Source organism: Dermacentor andersoni, chromosome 7 (genome assembly GCF_023375885.2).
Source record: "Dermacentor andersoni chromosome 7, qqDerAnde1_hic_scaffold, whole genome shotgun sequence".
Lineage (NCBI taxonomy): Eukaryota > Metazoa > Arthropoda > Arachnida > Ixodida > Ixodidae > Dermacentor > Dermacentor andersoni.
In genome coordinates this window covers 41,000,266-41,023,908 of record NC_092820.1, presented here as the reverse complement: position 1 = coordinate 41,023,908, position 23,643 = coordinate 41,000,266, and the positions used below count along the sequence as shown (strand labels likewise).

Below are 23,643 nucleotides of genomic sequence, written 5' to 3'. Positions count from 1 at the left end.
TAAGGAAATAATGAAGCAAAGGGAAAATTTAAACGCAATTGGCGTTTTCTCCGGCAGCAACTCGTTCCATGAGAGTACAGACCAGCTGAGTAACAGCCGCATCCATCTCCTGGTCCCAGGATCAGCCTAAATAAAGAAGGTTGAACTAACAAAAGCAACATCTATGCGCGTGACTATTGAATAGATGGTGACAACTGAACGCATCTCGAGTTAATCTCGCGGCTGCGGAATCTATGAGAAAACTGTCCTTCACATTACAAGAGATGCCGATAACTACCGCCATCTAAAAGGAGTGAAAAAGGCAGCATAATGCTGACCGATGAACAGCTGCCAAGTCTCAACATTGATCTGGCGGCGCTTTAGGAATATGTGAGGAGAGGTGGCGTGGGTGGGGAGGGGGGTATGCCACTTGATTTCGGGGGGGGGGGGGGGGCGGCCCCCCCCCCTGGGTACGTGCCTGTATCTAATAATGAAAATATAGCTTTATACCAAACAAGGTCTATGTACCCTGATCATCAATGCATATATAAAACTGACCATAATTATGAAAGTATCCAAAGGTTATCTTTCTTGGTTGTATGCACCACATTTGAGAAATATTTTTGCTTGAGCACCCCTATTCATTTCCCAGTCACCCTGGAGACTGTGTTTTTGACTGCATGCAATTATGCGTCATTTTCAGATTTACGTAACAACGTCTGCACACCATATGCACTTGCCGAGGCTTCATAATAAAACAATACAAGCTGGGAGATTCACTCACATACATTTTTCAGCACGAAAACAATCCTGGCAAGCATAGGTACCCCCTCTGCCATTAATAACCACGATACGCAACCCGGGACATCGTTAATATATACTGTTTACAGCATTTTGCGAACATTCAAGACATATTTCACACTATGTTAGGTTAATCAAGGAGTCAGACATATTGATGAGCAAATGTAAAGTAGTAGCACAGTGAGGTCGTTCACGGTATGTCCATCATGAGCTCCATGCAGACACACGTATTCTGGTTGCAGAAGAGGCCAGGCCCACATTCTCGGACATCGTGAAGGTCTGAAGGCCTGTTGGAGCAGTCCGAGTTCTTCCCTACGTGTGGGACGACACAGTTTGACAATTTAGATTTCACAAAGCCTAGACTCTAGGGTACTATCTAGTTCAGGTCACGGAATGTAGGTTGAAAAGCAGTTGGAAGTTTGTCACTCCCCAGATAATCATTTATGTTCCATAGATGTCCATAGAAAATAACGTTTTAGACACTGTACACATCCTATAGATATGTAGATTTGTCCAAACAGCATTAGAAATACATGCCATCGATACTCTAAAGTCCCATTCAAATCACGTTTCTGTAACATTGCAAGGGTATCACAGCTGGACATATAGGACCTCTAACAAATGCTCACTTTAGTCATGCAGATGTCTATAGAGCGTCTAGTGGGCATTTTCCAGTGCACGCTAATGAGCTATACTTGCAGGTGCCACAGCAGATGTACTGTCAAGAACAAATTCAATATTAGATTCGCAGCAGACGCGGCGTGACCAGAGCTTAAAGTCAGGGAGAGCACGGGGAGGGGCGCATTTCTTAAGGATGGGCTCGGCCCCCCTCCCTCTCGGCAAGTCAACTGTAGCACTGCGGCCCCCATTCGACATGCTCTGGAGGTGATGTTTTTTTTACCAGCGTTGCCTTGCAAAGGACAATTCTAATACTCCAATTTATCGATTTATGGCCTAATCGCGATTAATCGGTTGATGTGTCATGATTAAAAACAGGAAAGCAGGTATCATCGCACACACCTGAATCCATTTTCTCGAGGCACTGCACATGGCGGTCGCCACCTTTGTACGACTAAAATTCTTGGCACAGCTCGCATACTGTTTCATGAGCCACCTGAACGTGAACCTATCTGCTCGTGAATTAGTGAAGGCTCATCTTGTTTCTTTGGGTTACCAGTTAATTTTCATTCGTTTAGTTGTGCATTACGAGCGCTGTGTTATACCAAAGCTGCATGCATTTTGTCCACTTTTGTAGGTAAGTAGGTGTGAAACCATAAAATATATTGTTTTAGTGCCTGATATTTTCAGTGAAGCAAGGCATGTAATGGTCTGTGTTGCAGCTCGATTCTCGTATTTGCTTCGAGTTCACGTATGTTTACGTGTTAACGTCCTTGAAAAACATGAAAAGAATGTATGTTGCAATAGTGTTCATTCTTTGTCATTTTTGTCTCCTCTACTGCCGCAATCCCTTGATGATGGGCTTCACTTTATATATATATATATATATATATATATATATATATATATATATATATATATATATATATATATATATATATATATATACACACGCCGGCCGTCGGCTCTAGTACGGCTTTTCGCCGCCACGCGCCGCTGCCGAAGTAGGGTCTCGTCGCTCACAAGAACGCCGGGCGCGACTGTATTCGCAGCTGTTAAACAGTTGAGCTTTCGGCTGTATTCGCGTTGTTTCAAGTACAATCCAAACTTTTGTAAACGCGAACCCTGAAGCACTTGTCGCTCTGGGCAACCAGCACGTTTAAGAGGCATGCGTCCCTCGCGGCTATTGCTGTTCGATGTGATCGCGCGTCGTCTGCTACGCCGATACGAGATTGCGCGCCAGTTGGAATCCAAAGCGTGGAAAATTGTTCTGTCACGTTATGTTCGCTTATCTGAAAGTCGATTCTTGAAAGCAGTGTTCGCCAGCATATGATCGGAACGCTTGGGCGCTGAAAGAGCCCCGTTGCGTGCTACCGTCTACTCGTGTAGCAGACTACACGCAAGCCGGGAGTGCATGCGCTAAACAGAAAGTTTTAGTTACACGTACGTAGAGGCTTCACGTACGCAAACGTGAAAACCCTACGTACCTTACGTGCACGCCATCTGAAACGCTTTTAGATATATGTACACGTATGCGACACACGCGAAGAGGGACCCCGTAGCTCCATCTATCGGGAAATGTGAACACGGCGGTAGCCAATTCAATCCTGTCGCCGTGTTTCGATGCGAGCCGTCCGCGCACGCGCGGCCCGCTATCGCTTGTTCGTGATCTTGCGGAACTCCCGCGCGAAGCTGTCTACGTGCGCAAGAAACGCACGCAAAGAATTGAATCTCACGTACGTCCGTGAGACGCGCGCGCGCCCGCTACGTTCTACGCATGCGCACTGCTCACACGTAGATGCTCTACGTACGCAAAGCCTCTACGTACGTGTAACTAAAACTGTCTAATGTCCTTAGACTGCTTCTAAAGCGGTACGTGATGCTGCGTTCCCTTCGTAACGTTTTGGGAATTACATTTGTTGCCACCGCAAGAAAGCCACAGCTGGCGCCAGAAAATGAGGAGCTATGGCGTGTGATTCCGTCATTTAGGAACTCAAAGCCGTTAAACAGTGTTTGTGCAAAAACTAAGAAAGACAGCGCGGTATGCCGCGCGCTTCCTGCAACAAACGAAGCTCTGCAGAACCATCATTCAGACATTACTCCGCAAATAGAGAGGTTCATGTTTTTTCAAGATCAATGCGTTGCGAGTCATGGCTTACATTGATTCTTACCATTTCAATGGCGGAAAGAAAAGCATTTATTGCGGATGCAAACTACCACATGTCATTGAAGCGTGTGCCACTCTCCCAGTTTCGCGTACTTTCACGAAAGGGGCTTTCTTGCAAGATATTTAACTGCGTCGTGCCTATCAGCAACATTGAATGCGTAGTTGCAGAGGAGCAGCCTCAGGAAACGAACCGATATGAGGGTCATGAGCCTGTGCTCGTTGCTGTCATTGCTCTTACACTTAGCAACATTGAAGCACAAAGAGCGTAGTTTCAAGCTGTATTAGGCGACCGATTACCCCGCCTAATTGCTGCAAGCCACCTCTCTGGTACGCCAGCGGCAGCTGGTATTTCATAGAATGACAGCCCGGCAGTCTTTTTCTTTCCGTTCGATTTGTGCAATGGTACACCAGAGTAAGAAAAGAAAGCCTCAGAAAAAGAGTGAATACTATCAAATACGAATGCAAGTTTCGCACCGGCAGCGCGGCCGGACAGACTGCGTGCGGAATACGCACCTGCAAAAGCCTGAGAAAAACAGGAATGCAATCAAACATGCAGACAAACACGAATTCGTTAGCTTCGCACTGCGGGCGGCTGGTCAGGGCCAGCTTCCTGTGGATGGATGGATGGATGGAACGGAGGTTCTTTCCCAATGTCTCCTGTGGAACGGGGCTGGGTTGCGCCACCAATGGATGAATGGATGTTATGAGCGTCCCCTTTCGAACGGGCCTGTGGGTTGCGCCACCAAGCGCTTGCTATTATACGGCCTAATGTCCCACCTCGGTAAAAAAAAAAAGAAGAAAAAAAGAGAAAGAACTCTATGAACTTCCAGAACCAAATTTTCTGATCCCCGATTGCGAACTTTGCTTTTGTGCGTCTCCGTTTTTTGTCATGTCCCTACTTTTCTTCCTCCAGTCATCCAATCGCCTCTTACTAATCCTTATTGCAGACATGTTTACTTTCCCCCTGCTCTCGCTGAACCTAAGGGCTTCAAGGAGTCCAGTGTTATCTAAATCGACCGCTGAACAGATATCTTCAGCTTCTAATAAAACATCCTCCATCCTTTCCCTAGCCTTACCGCAGCAAGCACACGCTTCTTCTTCCTTCTTATATCTCGCTTCATAGGTGCGTGTTCTAAGGCATCCTGATCTCGCTTCGAAAAGTAATGAGCTTACCTTTGAGTTATCATAAAATGTTTCTTTCCTGATTTCGTTTTTTCCTCTAAAGTAGTTACTCATGGCAGGTTTCTTTTCCACTGCCGCCACCCATGAGATTACTTCGGCCTCTCTGACTTTCCGCTTGACGTTCTTTGTTGCTGTGTTGCTCACCCTACTGACCGCATATTTGGTGGTAAGCTTCCTAGTTATTTTCCTCCACTGTGAATCAATGTTCTTTCTGTACAAATACCTCAACACTCTCCCAGCCCATTTACTTTCTTCCATATTCCTCAGCCTTTATTCATAATCAATTTTACTGTGAGCTTCCCTTACTTCAAAACTTGTCCAGCCCATATCACCCTGCACAGCTTTATTTGTAGTATTCTCTTGAGCGCCCAATGCGAGGCGTCCCACTGACCTTTGGTTGCCACCGAGTCCTGATTGTACCCCTGATTTCAAGCAAACAATCGCATTTCGAAAAGTAAGTCCTGGAATCATTACACTTTTCCACATACCGCAGAGCAGCTCGTACCTATTGTATCCTCATAGCGCTCTGTGTTTTATTATGGCTACATTTCGCTTCCCCTTTGCTGTTATTGTTTTTTCCTGTGTTTCCATACATCTATTGCCTTCGTTTATCCATATAACAAGATATTTATATTCTTTTACCTGAGGTATTTCCTGGCCCTGTATTGCCACTCTCTGTTCACTGCTTTCATTGAATACCATGACACCTGATTTCTTAACGCTAAATTTCAGACCTAACTTATCGCCTTCCTCTCCACAGATGGGCCAGACGTTGGACATCACTTCGCTTGTTAGCCAGCAACACAATGTCGTCCGCGTAAAATAAACCTGGAAGCTGTTGCTCTACTACTGTACCCGTCTGAATGTATGAGAGATTAAACCCGATATTACTTCCTTTTAGCGCCCTCTCCATCCTCACCACGTACATAATAAACACCAGTGAGGAGAAAGGGCATCCCCGCCTCAGGTCCTAGCTTGTTGATATCAACTTCGTCCTCGCTCCTCATCTCTTCCCATTCAACGGAAACGGTATTTTTTTTAGGTAAATTTCTCTCAAAAGCTGTAGACAATCATCGCCTAAGCCTTCTCTTTCCAGAATATCCCGCAAAATGTTGCGGTCTACGTTGTCATACGCTCCGGTAATGTCTAAAAAGGCCACGTAGAACGGTCTGCTTTCTACTCTTGATATTTCGATAGATTGAGTAAGAACAAATAATTTATCATCCAAACTCCTACCTATACTGAAGCCATTCTTAAATTCTTCCAAAATGGTATTAAACTCTGCCCATGCTTGCACCTTTAACTTGATTGCCTCCATTGCTAACCTGTATATTACCGATGTAATGGTCAACGGTCTATACGAGGTCTATACCTTTATAAATTAAATTCATTCTACTTTGCGCCAACTGTCTGGTATTCGTCTATCTTTCAAACTTGTTTTTGCTGTTTTCAACAGAGCTTCCTTACTTTTTGGTCCTAGTTGAATAATCAAACTAACAGGAACTCAGTCCGGCCCTGTAACTGTGCGCTTAGGAATTTTCTCTTCGGCTCTCTTCCAGTTGAAATTTGTAAGCGTCACCTCTATTGCCATCTGGTTCTCCGTGCTCCTTTTTTGCTCAAATAGAACCTCGTCATTGCCTTGGAAAGATTTGGCTGTTATTTCGCGGATGTAATTTAGTGACGCATCCCCTTCCAGTTTGTTTCCATCTTCGTCTAGGATATGTTGTTGTATTGTTGTTGACTTCCTGCCTAATAATCTTACGTGGTTCCAAAATATTCTAGGTGCGGCCTTCTTTTCTCACGTATTTCTGACAACCAGCGTTCACTTTCACCTTTTATCTTTGCTTGCACCAGTATTTGAACCGTAGACTTTTTCTTCCGGTATATTTCCCATTTACTGGCCACTTCATCCTGCGGCAACTGCGCCATTGCCTGCCTGTGCTTTCGGGATGCTTTCTGTCGTTCGGCGATCGCTTCTCGTATCTCGCTGTTCCACCAGCTTTTCAGTTTCTTTTTGCGGAAAGAGAAACATGTTGTTTCTGTTTCCGTATTTCTGTCCTTATTACACTTAGAAGCTCACTATATTCCTACTCTTGGCCATTTGCAAAGTTCTTCCTCGACTCTTGTGACTACATTTGTTATTTGTTCAGCGTTCAAATTTGGACTAGCGATTCTGCACTCTTCGCTTTCTTTCCCAACTACATATCCCATTTTCTAAATGATGCGTTTATGGTCACTCCCTATGCTGCTAGACCCTTCCTCGTCAATGACCATTTCTCTCAACTTATCATGAATTCCTTCTGTCATCCGACTATAACCAATGGTTGATTGCCGGTTTCCCACTTCCCACGTGGTCTGCCCTTCACGCTTACGCTCTGTATTCCCGATAAGCTCCAAACTCCACAAAGCTCTACTCACATGGCGCCGCCACGCGGCAGCTGCGAGCGGCGACGACACGGGAGCCCGACGCCCTGGGGAGAAGCGTTCGCCCAGGCAGTGGCGGCTCTTGCCAGTTGATTTGTCTGTCTGCACCCATGTTGAGTGCGCATCGATTGTGCGTTTCGTGGATCGCTATTAATTAATAATGGCTTCTCCGGGGCAGCTTGTCGTTCTGTGAAGCCATGTAGCACTCACCGGCTACTGGGTGAGCAGTCTTGATAGAGTTCACTGTTGTGCTAACAGAGCGTCCGATAGGGGCAGCCGAGTTCCGTTTGCTGCCTTGGATCGTGTTGTCGCTGATTTCCGCACTTGCGCCTCACTTCTTGTATTCCCTTTGCATTGTTTGGCCATTTCGCATATTCAACAAGTCTTCCAGTGCAGCTATCCGCGTCGGTTTGCCAAAGCGGGGCATTTGCTTACATCGACATCTACAGCCATAGATCGCTGTTAGCTTCAAATGTTGTGGGAAAGGCGCATCGCTGATAGTAAATAATGTCAAAACGTAGCAAAACCTACATATCTGCGCGTATGAGCCGTACTGTTCCACCCTGCTTGAGACGAGTCAATAAGAGAGGCTGAGCCACTTTAAACTGCAACTGTGATCAAGATACATGTATGTTAGAGGCTCCTCTCGCTTTTCTTTAACTTGATCACAGTTACAGTTTGCGCGTGCCATCAAGTATTACCGAAAACTATGCTCCCATAAGCGCTCATTTGTAAGCCGCCTAGTTCTCTCGCGAAAAACGCGGAAGCCATCGCTGACACCGTTGGTATAACTGAGCCTCGTTGTTTATGCTACTGTACCGAATGCACAGTTTCTTGTTTCCAGTTTGACGCAGAGGTAATCAGTGCCCCTCTGGAATTAGGAAATGCGCCAGCATAACAATACGTACAGAGCCACCTATCTACGTAGCCAATGCGACCGGTAGCGATCGGGAACAGTGACCTATACAGGTGTTGGCAGAGTGCGGTGTCGTCGCTTGCCGCTTATTGTGTACGTGCCGTGCGAAATAAAGATTAATGTGTATTTCAAATTGCTCAGGCCAGAACTGAATTGTATAATTCATGTGACTGGACTTTGGGTTTACTTTAGTGCACATGTGTGACTGGACTTGGTGTTGTATTTCTGAGTTGACTTTCAGTTTTAGTAGGGCATTAATGTACTTATTTGACTGGACTTGCTATGTTTATTATTGGGAGTTGACTTTCAATTATAGTGTCGCGTTAGTGCACTTGATTATGATTTCATTATTTTTTATTATGATTCATTTTTTTTCAATCCCTATGTGAAAAGGAGTAGCTGGTGCCACTTAAAGGCGACAACATCTCCTAAATGTCATATAATTAAAAAAATCCATAATCAAGAATGGGGCTGACAGATGGAGTAGCACACTGTGGTATAAAGGCTATAAACATGGATAAGATGCCTCAGAAATGCTGGCCGACGTTTCGGTAGGAGGGTCTATCTTCGTTAAAGGCGGCCTCGTCAGCCTCGGCATCATAGTTTCAAAGGGTTAGTAGAGTGACGTCACGTGCGGTTGTTGTCGTTGGCGGCTGGTTGTAAAAAGAAAATGAGCGCTGTCCCTGACGTCTGAAAGCGTGGTTCCTAAGACGAGAGGACAAGAGCGGGAGAGTGGCGAAGCGAGGAGAAAAAAAAAGTAACAAAGGCAGAAAAAGACCAAGATGAGAAAACAACAACAAAAAAGAAATTGGCCGACGATTACGCTTCTTGATAATGCGATCTTTGAGCGCAGCTGCTGCCTTATTTAAACAACTGGCAACCTCATTCAGAAGACGCAGCGCCGAACGGAGGTGATTCTGCGTTTAGGATTGGGCAGCACTTACCGCAATCCACCGCTATCGGGTCGGCGCTCCGACGACGCGCCATCTTATAGTGGGTCACCGCCAAGGACAAGGGGGGGGGGGGGGATCAGCAACTAATATTTAATGTTTCTTCTGAGGTGGGAAGAGGAAACGGGTGGAGAACAGGGGTATTGAGTAGAGGTCACGCACTCATTCACTCACAGACAGGCCTCAGTGGGTCCGCATAAAGTTGGGGCGTGAAGTAGAAGTAAGGGGACGAAACGTTATAACTGTCTTTCGAGTCACCGCCAAAGCACTGTGCCAGGTAAGGGGAAGTAAAGGGTAAGAGTGGAGGCGGGAGAAGGACAGCCAGGCGCAAGCGCTGCCAGAGGCGACAAATGCCACTGAGGAACGCGCCTCGCAAACGGGGAAGCGAGAGACACGGCTGAGAGCCGTGCAGCCACGCGACGCGGAGAGCCGTGGAACACGCGTGAGGCGGCAAGGAGCACCCGCCGCCGACACCGCGGCAGTGCCGCGACAGCGGGATAAGGTAAAGCGCGGGCTACATGGAGCGAATTGTCACGGCGAACGCGGTGCGGCGAACAGGGGCGCGGCGGCAAGACGTCGAAGATGCGCTGCATAGCAATACATGAGGCGAACAGCGGGCGGACGCCGCCGCGAGTTCGCCGTGTTGGCCCCAGCGTTATCAGACTTAGCATACGCGTTGTAATAAATGATGAAACAAATATAAGCGCTGCTTAAGGTGGCATATACCGCTTTTATAACTGAAAAATACATCAACACTAGCGCAGACACCAACGTGGTTGCAGAAGACGAGAAAAGGCCCGCACGCGAAAAACCAGCATGCCTAGCGACCGGAACTGGCGCCTCCCGATTGGCTGTCGTCCGCCGCTGCGCGCTCGACGCTTCCGGCGGCCCGACGAAAATATTTGGACAGGCAGGTCGGCGGCGGCCGTCAAATTTTTGGACGCCGGCCGTCGGGCATTCGCCGCCCAAGGAAGTTCGTCGCTCGGACGCCGGTTATTCGTTCCATGTATTCCGGGCTTTAAAAGGCGAGGGCGGAGTGGACGGCAGCGGCGAGACTTACCGCAACGGAGCTGCGAGGAGAAAGGGGGCGAGAGGATAGGCGAGAACACGTGATCCAGCTTTAGAGGACAAGGGGAGAGCAAGACTCGCGCCGCGCGCGAGAAATGGCAGCAGGAGTGCGCGCGGATCATGACCTTGGTTACGGCGAGGCCGACAGCGAAGCGCGGGAACGGGCGCCAAAGAGTTGCGCTCTAAGAGAAGGGCATAGGAGGGTGTTGGGGGAGCGAGAGGTTAGGGAGCATTCAGGGGTGTCGTTGGCGGCATGCTTTTGTAGCTTTAGAAGAGCCGGTCAGCCGGTCACTGCGTGAGTAACAAAAAAGACCAAAGAAAACATCACTTGTAAGAATGACCTGAGTAGCGTAGCAGCAACGCGTCGGGTAATTTGAAGGAGTTAAGACGGCGACAAAGAGTCCGGGTGCAATGCATGGGATAGCTGGAAGGCAGTGGCTTGGTCTTTCAAGGAACTTTAGCCCCAGTAGCTCAACGTAGGCGTCGTCACGGCGGTATACAAAAGGTCGCGACACCCTCTGTGGCTGAGGCGCTGAAGAAGGTATCCTGGCGCCTGGGACTTTTGGATGTGTTTATGAGGGTGTTTAAAAAATAAAATGAAAAACAAACACAGAAAAGGAAAAACAAGGGGGGAACCGAAACCGGAATAAGAAATAGAAGGGTGGCATAGTAAAAGCGGGAAGGGGCAGGTGTATATGAGAAAAGTGGTCGTACAGTTGATATATGGGTAAAAACGCGAAACAGTATATTAAATTGCAGGGGAAATTTGGAAATGGAGGAATAGGTGAGGTTAAGAATTAAGGTTAGCTGGTGGCACAATGTGTTTTGTTCCTTGGTTGATGATATGAGAAATTCAGATTTAAGTTACAGCTTTTAGCGATTCTAAGTTGCCACGTGCCAAGCTCCCGCAGGGTGTAGGCATTTAAACTTGTGTATGAGGTGTGATTTCGTATACTTCCTCCCGCGAGGTGAACGGGAATTTGTTTGTAGTAGATAGAGCCTTGCTTTGTCGAATACATGACCATGTTCACTGAAGCGGCTGGTCACTGCTTTAGGTATATTGTGTTTTGTATCGGCGCAGTGACCGTTGAGTCTTGTACGAATTTGTTGCCGAGTCTCACCTATGTATTGTTTGCTACAAGCGGCACGTTCTAGACAGTAGACTACGTTACTTGATGTGCAGGTGAAACCCGAAGTTACGTTGTGTGAGTAATTCGACGCTGTAATTATTACTGTAGTTGTAGATTGAATATGTTTGCATGTAGAGCACCTTGGGCGACCACAGAGACCGGTTCCCAACTTCGTCTTTGTCCTTAGTTTGGCATGCGCAAGAATATCTGTAAAATAAGTGTTGCGTCTGTAGGCTACTCTGGCTCCGCTATATATCGGCCATTTGCTGAGCAGGATAAACGTCGGCTCAAACTTCATGTGCACGATTCGAGAGGGCTGAAGCTTGTGCTATCGACGCATTGTCGGTTCAACGGCCGATCGGCCGGCACGCTGATTCTGTCCGGTGCCTTCGACAAGAAAGCCCGTCGCACTACAACTCGCGCTTGTCGGTTGCGTCCTTGTCGTGGTACGATAAAATGGTCTCAGCGACAAATTGTGCTCAATGGTCGGCCAATCGTTGGCGTCAGCGTTTTGTCGGTGTCGTATCGACGAGTATTACCGCGCCTTATGCCGGTGTGCACGGCCACTTTTAATCGCGATCGTGTAAGTTCAAAAGGGATCGAAATTCTCAGCTTGCGCGAAGGAGCCAGTTGCGACCGAAAAATTCGATTCCGATCTGGCTCGATCGCCACCGAAAGTGCGTCGCGTGACAACCGTGATAAATGAGTACGTGAAGTGAAGCTTGTGCTGCCACCACCAGCAAGCGAGGGCCGATGGTATACAATAAGACTTCGTCAGCGACGTGATGTTCTTGAGGTGGAGCTACACGGTTCACGGTGCAGTCCGGATGAAGCCCTGGTCGCTTCCTGTTTTAATGTGGACTTGGCACGTTTTCAGCACCGCATCGATGTACCAGTGCTACCAGCGGAGTTGCAAATCGGTACCCGGCACGAGTGTTTGCGGTAGTGCGCGTCTGTGCGCTTTATTTTTTTCGGGGTACCTTCCGCCAAAATCTTGCAGGCTCACCAGCTACGATTTGTAAATTGCAATATGTGCTTTAAACTGAATAAGAAGTTGATTAGTTGCTTGTTTGTTAATTAGTTGAGTATGTGTTTCGATTTCTCATGCTAGTAACATCCACGTCTTTAAATAATCCAGCTAAAGAGCAAGAATCACGCTATATGCCACAGGCTATTTTTAGGAAAGTACGCAAAACTTAAAAATAATCACCCCTTATAGTGGTAACGTGCAATTCTGTAGCTTAATTTACCTCTAAACAAAGTGAAGACTAAAACACAACTGTGCGAGAAAGTTCCCCGACGCATTGCTGCTCTGCGTCGGGGAATCGCGCATGTTTGAGTTCCCATCCGGCCACGGCTGTCTCACCCAGGTGCAGAACGCAGGCCTCGCAGCAGCGGCACCTGTCGGCGTACGCTCGCACCACACCGCGGCAGGTGTCGTTGTTCACCTGGTCATGGACGCACTGGGACGCCGTGCATATCTCGCCCGTGCACTGGTCCACGCGCTCTGTTGTAAAGAGACAGGGAAATTGTAGTCGAAAATGTTATCGTTGAAGACGGCACTGCCGCTTGGCATATACAGGATGTTTCAAGGAAGACTTTAAGTAACATTAAATAATCGGCTTTCGGAGGTCAAATTGTTGTTCTTGCGCGAAGGGATCAGGGGCCGTGGCGGGCGCTATCAAACGGGCCGCCAGTGCTATTTAGGGGAATTTGTTTTATTCTGGTTCCCTATTTAGGGAACTAGAATTTGTTAATGAGCTTTTCAATTATTCTAGTTACGTGCTTCATTGTAATGAGGAAGTTTTAGTGAATCATGAGTCCAATCCGTATCGATTAATTGTTAAATGTGCGAAATTGTAATTGTGCGCAGAGCTATAGCGCTCAGAACCTTAGCTCTCCCGACGTGCGCAACGGGCTCCGTGCGGCCGCTGAGCGCCGCGAAGCCACGCCCAGGCTTTGACGTCACTCGGAGCGGTGCGCTTCACAAACATCGCGCTCTTCCTTCCACTGCCCGAACAGCGGAAGGAATGAGGTGTCCTGCAGCTGTACGGATTTGAGGGCAGTCGCATGCAGGCTTGACTTCCATCAGCTTGGCGGCGAAGGGACCGCTGATTACGGAGCCGTAGGCTTCTCTGTCTACTAGAGCGGTTGCGGTGTGGCCGTCGAGGAGCACGTCCAGGTCGGTGGTTCTTCGGCTTCAATTGCGATTGGGTCGTGACGTTGCATCACGGCTGCATTGCGTTGCTGTGTAGCTGGTACGTCTCGTCGTCAGGACATCTTTTTTGTCGGCGTATCCTTGGCTTCGAGGCTTCGTCAGGATGGCGGCCTGTCCTCTCTAGGTCGTCGAGATATTTCTTGAAGCGCCGTTGTCGTTGGCGGAGGAACTTCGGTATTTCGACGTACAGCAGCCGCACCTCGATCGGTTTCCGCTTTTAGTTTTTCGGATATAGGCTTGCAGACCGTCCACGAGCTGGTCCTGTGTACGGTCAGTGCTGCGGCGACAGGCAGCGTGACGGCGAACGCGAAGAACGTCGGAGTCTTCACTTTGTTGCGGTGACGCATCGGCGATATCACGAGGTTGTTCACCAAGCTGTGGGCGCGGCGCGTTGACGGCGAAGCCTCGCAGTTCCAAGTCGCGGTATGGGCACTGGCGGCAGGCTTGACCAGCTTCTCCGCAGTTGTAGCAGAGTGGGCGGTGGTCCGGAGTGCACCATACATCTGTTTTTTGGGTAGCTGCGCTGGGCGACGGGATGGCGAGCTGGCGGCTGCGGCGGCGAACGACGGAACCGCGGCCGGGCCTTGGCGCGGGCGCGGAGAGGGAGCGTGATGGCGGACTGCTGAAGTGATCCGTCCGTCCGTCCGTCCGTCTGTCCGTCCGTCCGCCCGTCCGTCCGTCCTTCCTTCCATTCGTCCGTCCGCCCGTCCGTCCGTCCTTCCGTCCGTCCGTCCGTCCGTCCTTCCTTCCTTCCATTCGTCCGTCCGTCCGTCCATCCATCCATCCATCCATCCATCCATCCATCCATCCATCCATCCATCCATCCATCCATCCATCCATCCATCCATCCATCCATCCATCCATCCGCATCAGAGGCGGCACAGGCCGCGCGGAGGAACGAAAGGAAGTCATAAAGCTTGCCTTCGCGCATTCGCGGCTAATGAGGAAGTAAACGCTTCTTGCAGAAACAATTGATTCGAATTGCGCTACGTACGTATGCGCAGGCTGCCTCTGAAACCATGATGCAGTCAAGGCGTCCGTCGTATTCGCTAGTAGTCAGAAACTCCGCTTAACAAAATACGCGTTATAACTGGTGTGCGCCCAGGTTTGCGTGTGTGTGCAAGTTCGTGTGTACTTGTGTTCTTGCATGCACTCGTGTTTTGACTGCTTATGTGCTCACACAAAGCTTCGCTGTATATAAGTTCCAACTGCTGGATCTGCTACATTTTTGAACTTGTTAGGATCTCATGAGAGCAGATGTTATAAAATACTCGCTCGCCAGCTGCTCAGAGTCGCTTTGTTCACTCCTCCCGCCTTTCGCGAGGAGTCCCCCTGGCAGCATAAGTAGGCATGCTAAACCATCAATACAGTGACCCATGGTCGGCACAGAGATTTCACAACCGTGGGAGAGATTTTGAGGAGCTGCGATCGGACGTAGGTAAGTACTGGAATGAGTGCCGGTGAGTTTGAATGGACGTGTGAACGAGTACCAGTGACTGTCGGCCATTGTGTGCGAACGTGAGCACGAACGTGAGTAAGTGTTGGCGAGGGCACAAGTAAATAGTAACACGTAAAGTAGGTAAAGAGTTAAAATAGGAGTAGCATACTGCTGTCAGCCTTCAATGTCTGTTCGTTCCTTTTAATTGCTTCCGCTTTCTTGCAGTGAATAAAATTTGCCGACAATTACGATACTCCCTAATGAGAATTTTGAGTGCAGCTGTTGAGGCCTTTTGAATTCGCGATATATTGTGGCAAAGAATCTGATTCTGAACGACAGGGTCCTCTCGCCGGCGGAGCGGAGCCTTTGCTCGGGCAGCTCGTTTAGCAGCAGTGGCAGACGAAGAATTTCCACAGGTTGCGTGGCTCATTCCCCAGACAGAAAGCGTGAACACGGGAACGCGTAGCTCGCGCGGCGCGCATTCTCTAGCGGCAGCGGTGCAGGCGAAGTATTGCGTGTGCAATGAGTCCCAAGCCCATGACATCACTTTATTTCCATATATGATATCGGTAGACGCAGTCGCCGCATGCCTGGCCGTGGAGCACGTATCATGCGGCACTCCGCTGTCCTCCTCACCATTTTGTCATATTCTCCTCCTCCGCTTTCCTCCTCGCGCTCTCTTCGCTCTCACCCATCTTTCATCTCTCGCCGCGCTCAGCATTCGCTCTTTCACCCTTCGTGGTGCTCGTTCTCTTGGTTACGCCGAGCGACGCCGACGCTCAACGCAGGAACGGGTGCCTAAGAGCTGCGGTCTAAAATAAGTTTTAGGGGGTGCCAGGAAGTCTTGCCAGGTATGTGTGGGTGCCAGTAGGAGCTTAAATGAATGCCGATAACTGTCAGTTGACGTGTCAATTAGCATATATAAAAATACTGTGTAGTCAGTATGCGCGAGTAAACACTTAGTGTGCTAACGTATGCCCGGCAGCTCATCCTGGTCAAGTTGTAAATTTGAGAAGCGTCTCCGAGTTTACCAAAAAATTCTCAGCGGAGGGAAGCTCATCCCCTTTTCTTTTGTAGAACGTATGTTGTCTATCTGCTAACTATACAAATAATGAAAAAAAAGCATGGTTGCGCACAGAAGTTCTGAACAGACGACATACGGTAAAAGAGCAGTCAGAAAAAATGCAGAGAATAGAGTAACGGTTGCCCTAAGTGATGTGGCAAGAATTTATCTCTTAGCCATATACACGATTAGCAGCACTGTTTGTAAAATTCAAGCATCAGCGACGCATAAGAAGTGAACTGCCCAGTGCTTGAAATCGCCCTTTGCTCTAGGGGGCGGGGCTTCTACGTATACATGCGTAGATTGCTACCATGTATGTATGTATGTATGTATGTATGTATGTATGTATGTATGTATGTATGTATGTATGTATGTATGTATGTATGTATGTATGTATGTATGTATGTATGTATGTATGTATGTATGTATGTATGTATGTATTAATTACTGACCGCCAGGCGAAGGGGCCGGGATAACCGAGAACCCCCCCCCCCCCCCCAGCTCTTCCTCCTCTGGTTTTAAGCGCTGGTCGTGCCATTTGTTCCTTGTCACATGGTTTTTATCTGCGTACTGCTGTTAATGAAATGTTTTGTTTACGAGCGTACTGCTGTGCGCACCCCGCGTTACGCACTCAAACATATATTTACAATGTTTGTGCTATTTATCGTTACGTAAATTGAAGCTTTAAAGTTTGGGTTCTCAACAATACGTAAGCTTAGGAGGTACTGGTTCCCTGTTTCTCTCTCCGGTTATGGTGAAACCAGAGCGTAGGAACTGGAGGACAGGACACACGACAAAAGGCGAACAAACGGTCAAAGTCCAAGATACTGGCTATCTGCGAGTAGTTCGCAAAATTTTGATTCTAAGTGGATAAATAAATAATGTTCCCCCGTAAAGAAAAGGAGTAACTTCTTTTTTTTAATGTTGAAAACCTAGGCAAAGAGAACTGGGGCGGAGCTTTTTTACAAAGGCGAACGAAATCGAAGATTGGCCGAAATTGAAGCTTTTGTTCTCGAGTCCTGACCCTTGGGGTCGACGTGCGCGCTCCAGTCGGGCGGCTGTCCGCAGCCAACGTTGTCGTCCTGCGCCACAACCACGAGCAGCAGGGCGCACGAGGCCACGAGCACCCCGGTTAGGCTGACGACCAACACCAGGAGGCGCGTGCCCTGCGACACACGGTATGCGGCCTATGACTTTCCACGGACGATGCCGCAACCGGAGGAAATGTAGTTACGGCCACTTCTTACAACACGGGAGCTTACCCTGCGTCGGCGCGTGAGTTTAATGCCACGCAATGCTCGTAGAGTAATCGTCAGCATGCAGAGCGTGTGCCTATATCTGTGCTTATTTAAATAAATATATGATTCGCTTCTGGGATGCAATGTTTCACTTTGGCAGCGGATGGACGCACTGCACTATCTTCTAACGTTCCAACTGCTCTGCAGTAATGCCTATAGTGACATTACCTGCATATAGAAACACTCATTATCATAAATACGTTTGAGCGCAATGCATAAGACTTTATAAATACTTTCTCCTTTACTTTCTGTCTCTCTCTATATATATACATATATATTGAAAAGAGTGCAGGCGCGCGAAAAAAAATTTCGACATTTTGGTCGGGGTCCGGCCTTCATCAAGAGTGCGATTGCAGGCACACAGAGTTCAATTTATGCATTTTTCTGTGTAAGGGTGAAAGAAAAGTCGGCAGAGACACTTAAAGCTGCTTGCTTGTGGGAATGCGAAAGCATTGTACCGTTTGTAGACCGCGGAAAGGCGCTCGTGTTATACACTGATGACGTGGCACCACCTCCTTCCCATTGGCTGGGCCGTCGCGTGCCCTATGACGTACGCACTATGCACACCTTCAGTCAGCTAGAACCGTGGAGCAGCTGTGGCGTCGGGGAAGTGTGCCTACCTCACTCTCCGAACGCCCGAGTTAGATTCTCACCCACACCGAGATTTACAAAATTTTGCTTTCTAAGCGAACAATTTGCTCTGTTTACAGGAGCCTAATTGAGAAATTTGCTGTCAATGCAAGGATTTTTGACGTCCTTTTACTCCTTGCGCCGTCCGCCAGTTTTGGTACAGTGTTTTGGTCACGCCAACTATACGCCGAAGAATTTTCGCGTAATGGTGCGTATAATGCTTTCGCATTAAAAAATTTTTTTTCAGCGCACATGAAAACAAGCGTGTACATTCAGACCCCTCAACAAGAGAGCGGCGTGCGAAATATAAGATAGAAAGGCGCAGCTAGCGGATTGCAGAAGAGAAGGGAGGAATGTTTCCATGGGGTATGGAAGGGGCCGCAGGTGCCAGGCGATTGTTTCTTTGTGTGACCACGAAGATTGTCCGTACAGTTGGTTATATGACATCGAACTTTTGTGATTGCAGGCAGACTGCTTCTTAAACAGTGTACACGTGTACAAAAATATAACAGAATAAATCAATAAAGAAAGCGGGCAAATTAACTAATAGGCATCAATATAACAGAATGGCGAGGAGAATATCGAATAACTGATGTGGAAAATATACATTCAGCTTAATAAATATGGTATAATATATTATACATAACCGTTAGTAAATGCATAAATATGACAGAAAGATTGTTCATTGGTGCACCCAACATGTCGGCAGTCTTGGTAACATGTCTCTTGTCAGTTTGGCATACTCGTCAGCCGACCTGTAATTTCATTACTTACCTTGAAATTGTGCTGAACTTGTGTATTGGAAATGACTCGCAAGCTTCGTTGTCGTAGTGAGTGGAGAATCTTGATTTCAAAGTAGTGGCCTCACATTTTTCGAGAGGGTGGCCTAGTGGGTTCTCATGTTTGGAGAGGGGTCTATAGCTGCAGTATAGGTTTTGTACATGTGATTTGTGATTACTCAAGCGTAGCCTAAAGGGGGTTTCCGTATTTCCTATATATTGCGCGTGGCAAATCGTACATTCGAGGAGATATACAACGTTTCAAGTGTCGCAGTTGTTCTCCCCTTGAATTTTCAATGAAAGTAAAGACGCAGTTTGTGTCGATGCTTTCCGCATGGTGCGCAGCCTTTCAAGCTAGCTGAGTTCATTTTGGAGGACGTGACAACATAACTGAGGCTGGTGGCCCGTCTGTATACCACCCGCGGAAGTGCGGGAACAATTTGGCGCATTTTCTCGCTCTCGTAAGAGTACGGTACGATGTTTCCGGATGACGCGATTCATGTTAGAAGTTGGTGCTGGACAGCTGAGGATAGGTTAGTCCGTAAATATGGAGGAGCTGGTTTGCAGTTGATGAGCGCATGACGGTGAAGGTTTATGCTCTTTGAATCGCGTCGCTTCTAACAGAGGTAGTAGTAAGTCGTTACGGAGTTGTTCACAGCTGGGTCCAAATTATTCTTTTCTAGGCCATATCCGCTTTAAACGAACAACTTTTCGCTTTACGGAATTGCGAATTTTCAGAGTTCTAGTGATTGAGCTGATTATTCAGAGAGGCGAACATTAGCTGCACGAGAAAGCGAACCATGTATTCAACTAATTACAAAAAATTCACAGATTGACTTGGTACGTATTGCAATTTACGAATTGTAGCCGGTGAGTTTCCAAGGCGTATACACTTCGAATGAATTTCCAGAATGACACCAGCTTGAAGATATGCGCCATTAAACTCGCAATAAAGATGCACTGTCGTTCCACTTTTTAAACAAAACACTCTTTTATGCCTTAAAGCACAAAAGTAACTAGAACGTCCATTTATTTCGTCCCACGGTTTAGGAAATAATATCTCGAAACTGGCGTCGTCTCCTGGAGATGCATTTCAAGTGGGTGCGTCTCGCATGGTCACCGTGTACAATTCATAAATGACAATATGTGCCGTAAGGTAATAGATCAAAACGTTAATTACTGTTTTTTAAATGTACTGAATATGTGTTTCGATTATCATGCTAGTAGTGTCCGCCTCTTCGAACAGTCCGGCTCAAGGACGAGAATAATTCTATCTGCGACAGACGATATTTTGAAATTTTGGAAAACTAAGATATGATCACCCCGTTTATGCGTTGCTAGCTTTGCTGCCGTAAATGTATGCACAGGTTCACTTTCGAAGCTGATGTAAGGTTCAGTTTGCTACACCATTGCTTGACATTGTAAACAACCTACAGCAATAAGTGAACATCTCTGCTAATCACTCGTTATGTTATTTATAGCTGATCGCCAATGCATAAGACTCAGGAACGCCTAACTCACCTTTGGTGCTCCGATGGCGTCCTCAGTGCGAATGTGTCCAGTGCGGCTAAAGAAGGTAATAATGCGAATCCTTTCGTCAGCCCGCACGTCCAGTACACTCGAACTCATGTAATAATTCCACTTAGAGCGATAGTTAGGCTACAACGAACAATTTAATATCCGCCAAAATTTGTCTCAAGGAGTCCGTGAGGGAAACGGCCGCCTATAACGGCGTGGAGCCCTGATCAATTACAATTAGAAGGAGATAAACCGTAGCGCTGCGTCGCCTCCACAAGCCGACATAAGAGCTGGTGATTATTTCTGCGGTTTCGGTGCGGTCTGCCTTAAGCTCTACCACTCGCTCAAGCAGTTTGTACATGCTAGGCTCTTTACTTACAGATGCAGCAAGAGTTAGACCAACATTTAGCATACCATTGTTGGGTGGAACTACGGAAACTGAGCTCAATCATAAATTCCTGCTGGTAAGTGTAGTGCGCATCGTTTCTTTCAATAAGGTGACTCGTATGCGCCTTTCAGAGTTTTGTATCGTTAGTTTTGAGGATAATTAAGTTAAGCTATTACGACGAACTTCTGATGCAGCGGACACATTTTGTGCAATCAGGCTGTTCGTTCGCATCTGCATGCGTTCGAAGGTTTACACTTTTTGCATTTAGAAACTAGTGTATTGACATATTTTATCAGTTTCCACTGCATGATGTCTACATGCGACCAGCAATAGCACGACGCACGGAGAAGTTGTGAGTTCAAGTATCACCTTGTCTGCCTCTTCTAATATCAACAGGAAGTGGAGCGGCAGCGCATCAACTTCTGGCCACGCTGTTACATTATAAATGGCGATGCTATTTTATAGCTATGTTGCATAAGCCGGAATTTGTAGGCACTTATAAGGGGCAAACGTATGCGCAGCCAACAGCAGAAAAAGTTACAGAGCCACTTAAGTGTATCCTTGCGTGCACTGAATGCGAAAGTTTTCTGACTCTTCCGCGCGGTACTTTTCACTTGGTCATGTGCTCGAATTCGGCAAATTCTGAGGGTTGACCAGCCCAATTTTGGGGCATGGTCAAGTGAGTTTTGGAAGTGGGCCAGGTCGGTTTTGAACGTGGGTAAACAGAATTTTCGAATCGGACAAAGTCAGTTTATTAGGTGTGGGCCACGGCGTCCGTCCGACGCCGTGGCTGTTCGCCGTGGGATGTCGCAGTGCGAGCCGCAGCAGGTCCAGTGCCGGGAACGGCACGTAATCACTCGGTCACGTGGGTTTTGGTACCATCGAATCTTAACGCCGGACGGACGCCGAATTTCCCGCTTCATGGGGCATATAATGGTGTCGCATTAAAATGTCACAGTTTTGCCCGAAATGCAAAGCAATCATTGCGATAGCAAGGTATTAGACATTTACACGAACATATTCGTAGTATTATGGACAGCTTAAATGGCAGTAAATATTGGCTTGGTGACTAATGATGCGTAGCGTAACGCATCCAAAGATGAATAGATTTCACTCGATAATCGCTAGCCGTCGCTGTAGCGGGATCAGGATTGACCGCCGGCAGCAGGGAGCGTGCGTGCGTGTCCCGATGAGAACGTTTCGTGCTGCCGTTCACTTCACCGTTTCAGCTGTTCCTCATCTCCAACGCTCAGATCACATGACCTGCAACACTATAAGTGCGCGGGAAGACGGCGTGCACTTATAGCAAGGAGGATACACCGTGGCATCAAACATGCGTCAAGCCTTCTCGGCTTGCCCGCGCTTGCTCGCGCTCGCATCCGCGGCAGACAACGTGATCACCAATACATGGCCCGCGGGCTGCTCATTCTCCTCGCACTTGAACTTCACTTGGGAGAGCACGGCGGCGACGACCGCTGAAATGCACCTCGAGTATCCGTGTAATTGCTATCGCAATAATAGAAGTGGCATGCGCAGCGTTTACTGACAGGAATACACAAATACGGCGAAGGCATTGCAGGTATGCTCTTGTGTCATGAACTGGTCTAATGGGCAAACAAAGTAAATGTCAATTCCAATAGTGTTGCTAACTCGGACTTCGTTCATAATAAAATCTTCAGTGCGTGACTTGTAAAACAAAAATGAAGCAGATTTTACGCACTGAGGGCATCAACGTCATGTGAAGCATTTTGCAAGTAGCTGGCAATCCAGCACGGCCTGCAGTTCTTCAGAGAGCTGCCGGATGGACCAATGTGTTTGCGCAAGGGAAGCAGTCGTGTGCTTCTTTTCAGTCTGTATGTGACAACAGAAGCAAAATGACGGCGATGACGTCAATTATTTTTCGCTTCTGGGAAGAAACATTCCAATCTACTTTCGTTACGACCTGGGCCGATTTCGAAGGTCACAAGTCGCACAACGTGTTCGTTGCAGTACCGGCTACGAGGAAAGGACTAGGGAACGTGGGCCCGTCCCGAAGTCTCACACAGCATCTCGAAGCGCTAGTTGCCACGAAGCAAGAATGGTAGAAACTGGCACGTTCCCGTTCGCAACGCAAGGAATAGAATGTAAACTGGCGTGCGCGCGCATTCTCTAGCTCGGGATGTGTCCCGCGACGCACGTGCCAGTTGCCTCAAAGAACAGCTGGCATCGGCACGGGCAGAACATGCGCTCACTCGTGGACTAACGGTGAGAGCATCGGCCTGCTGTACTCAGTCAGAGGGTGACCATCGTACACGCTTGAATTTTCTTTTTATCGAAGCGAGGCGAGACAGGAATCCACCTACCGCAATACGAGTGGAATGAGCTAAATGTTGTTTCACATTAAAGGTGGCTGACCAAATGTCCGCGTTTTCTTTTGATGCCAAAGCGTCAAATGGCTCACCGAGTGCAAAAGCTGGCGTCCGGCATAGGTAGCGGCTTAAATTCGCATGGCCTGCGACGCCACGGCACAAGTGCGCATCGACGCGTGCGTCTATTTGTTGTACAAAAATCCCTCACGTGACCTAATCCTAGGTGCCTAAAGACAGCATCGTTTAGGGATTTTTGAGAAGGCGCGATGCTGGCGCCAAGCCGCCGAGCGGCGCCGTGGCGTGTTCGTCCTAGGCGTGATCGTTCTCTGGACCGCGCGTTGTTCAATATTGCTCATGTGATTGTACGTGCGTTGCTTGTGTGTTGGTTGTAGGTTCTGCGTTACTTGGCGGAAAGCCGTGAGTAGTGGCGGTGCGGCAGTGCGGATTTGGCCTCGGTGAGCTCTGGCAGTACAGAATGTGTGTTGTGTGACCCGTGCTTTCTTGAGAACCCGGTGGTGGTGACACTTGAAATATCGAAGTGGCCTAGCGCCTCGGCAGCGAAGTTTTGCGAACCGCGATGTGGCGTCGCCGTGTCCGACTTTGCTTAACGGACATCGATGGATGTGCTGCTCGCTGCAAGTCATGTAAATGCAACTGCGTCGACCGCCCACTGTTCAGCGCTGAATGTGTGTTTGGTGTGCTGCGCTTGAAACGAGTGGTGCAGCCGT

The 23,643-nt window shown here is 48.0% G+C and overlaps 1 long non-coding RNA gene across 1 annotated transcript; it reads right to left on the bottom strand.

Annotated features, from left to right (window-relative positions):
* Positions 1-796: 796 nt before the first annotated feature.
* LOC129385916 (uncharacterized) lies at positions 797-17,162 on the bottom strand. Its single transcript, XR_011895384.1, has 3 exons — positions 16,979-17,162; positions 12,602-12,742; positions 797-1,092 (listed from the first exon to the last, which is right to left on the bottom strand). It is a non-coding gene; the product is annotated as an uncharacterized lncRNA (long non-coding RNA).
* Positions 17,163-23,643: the final 6,481 nt, after the last annotated feature.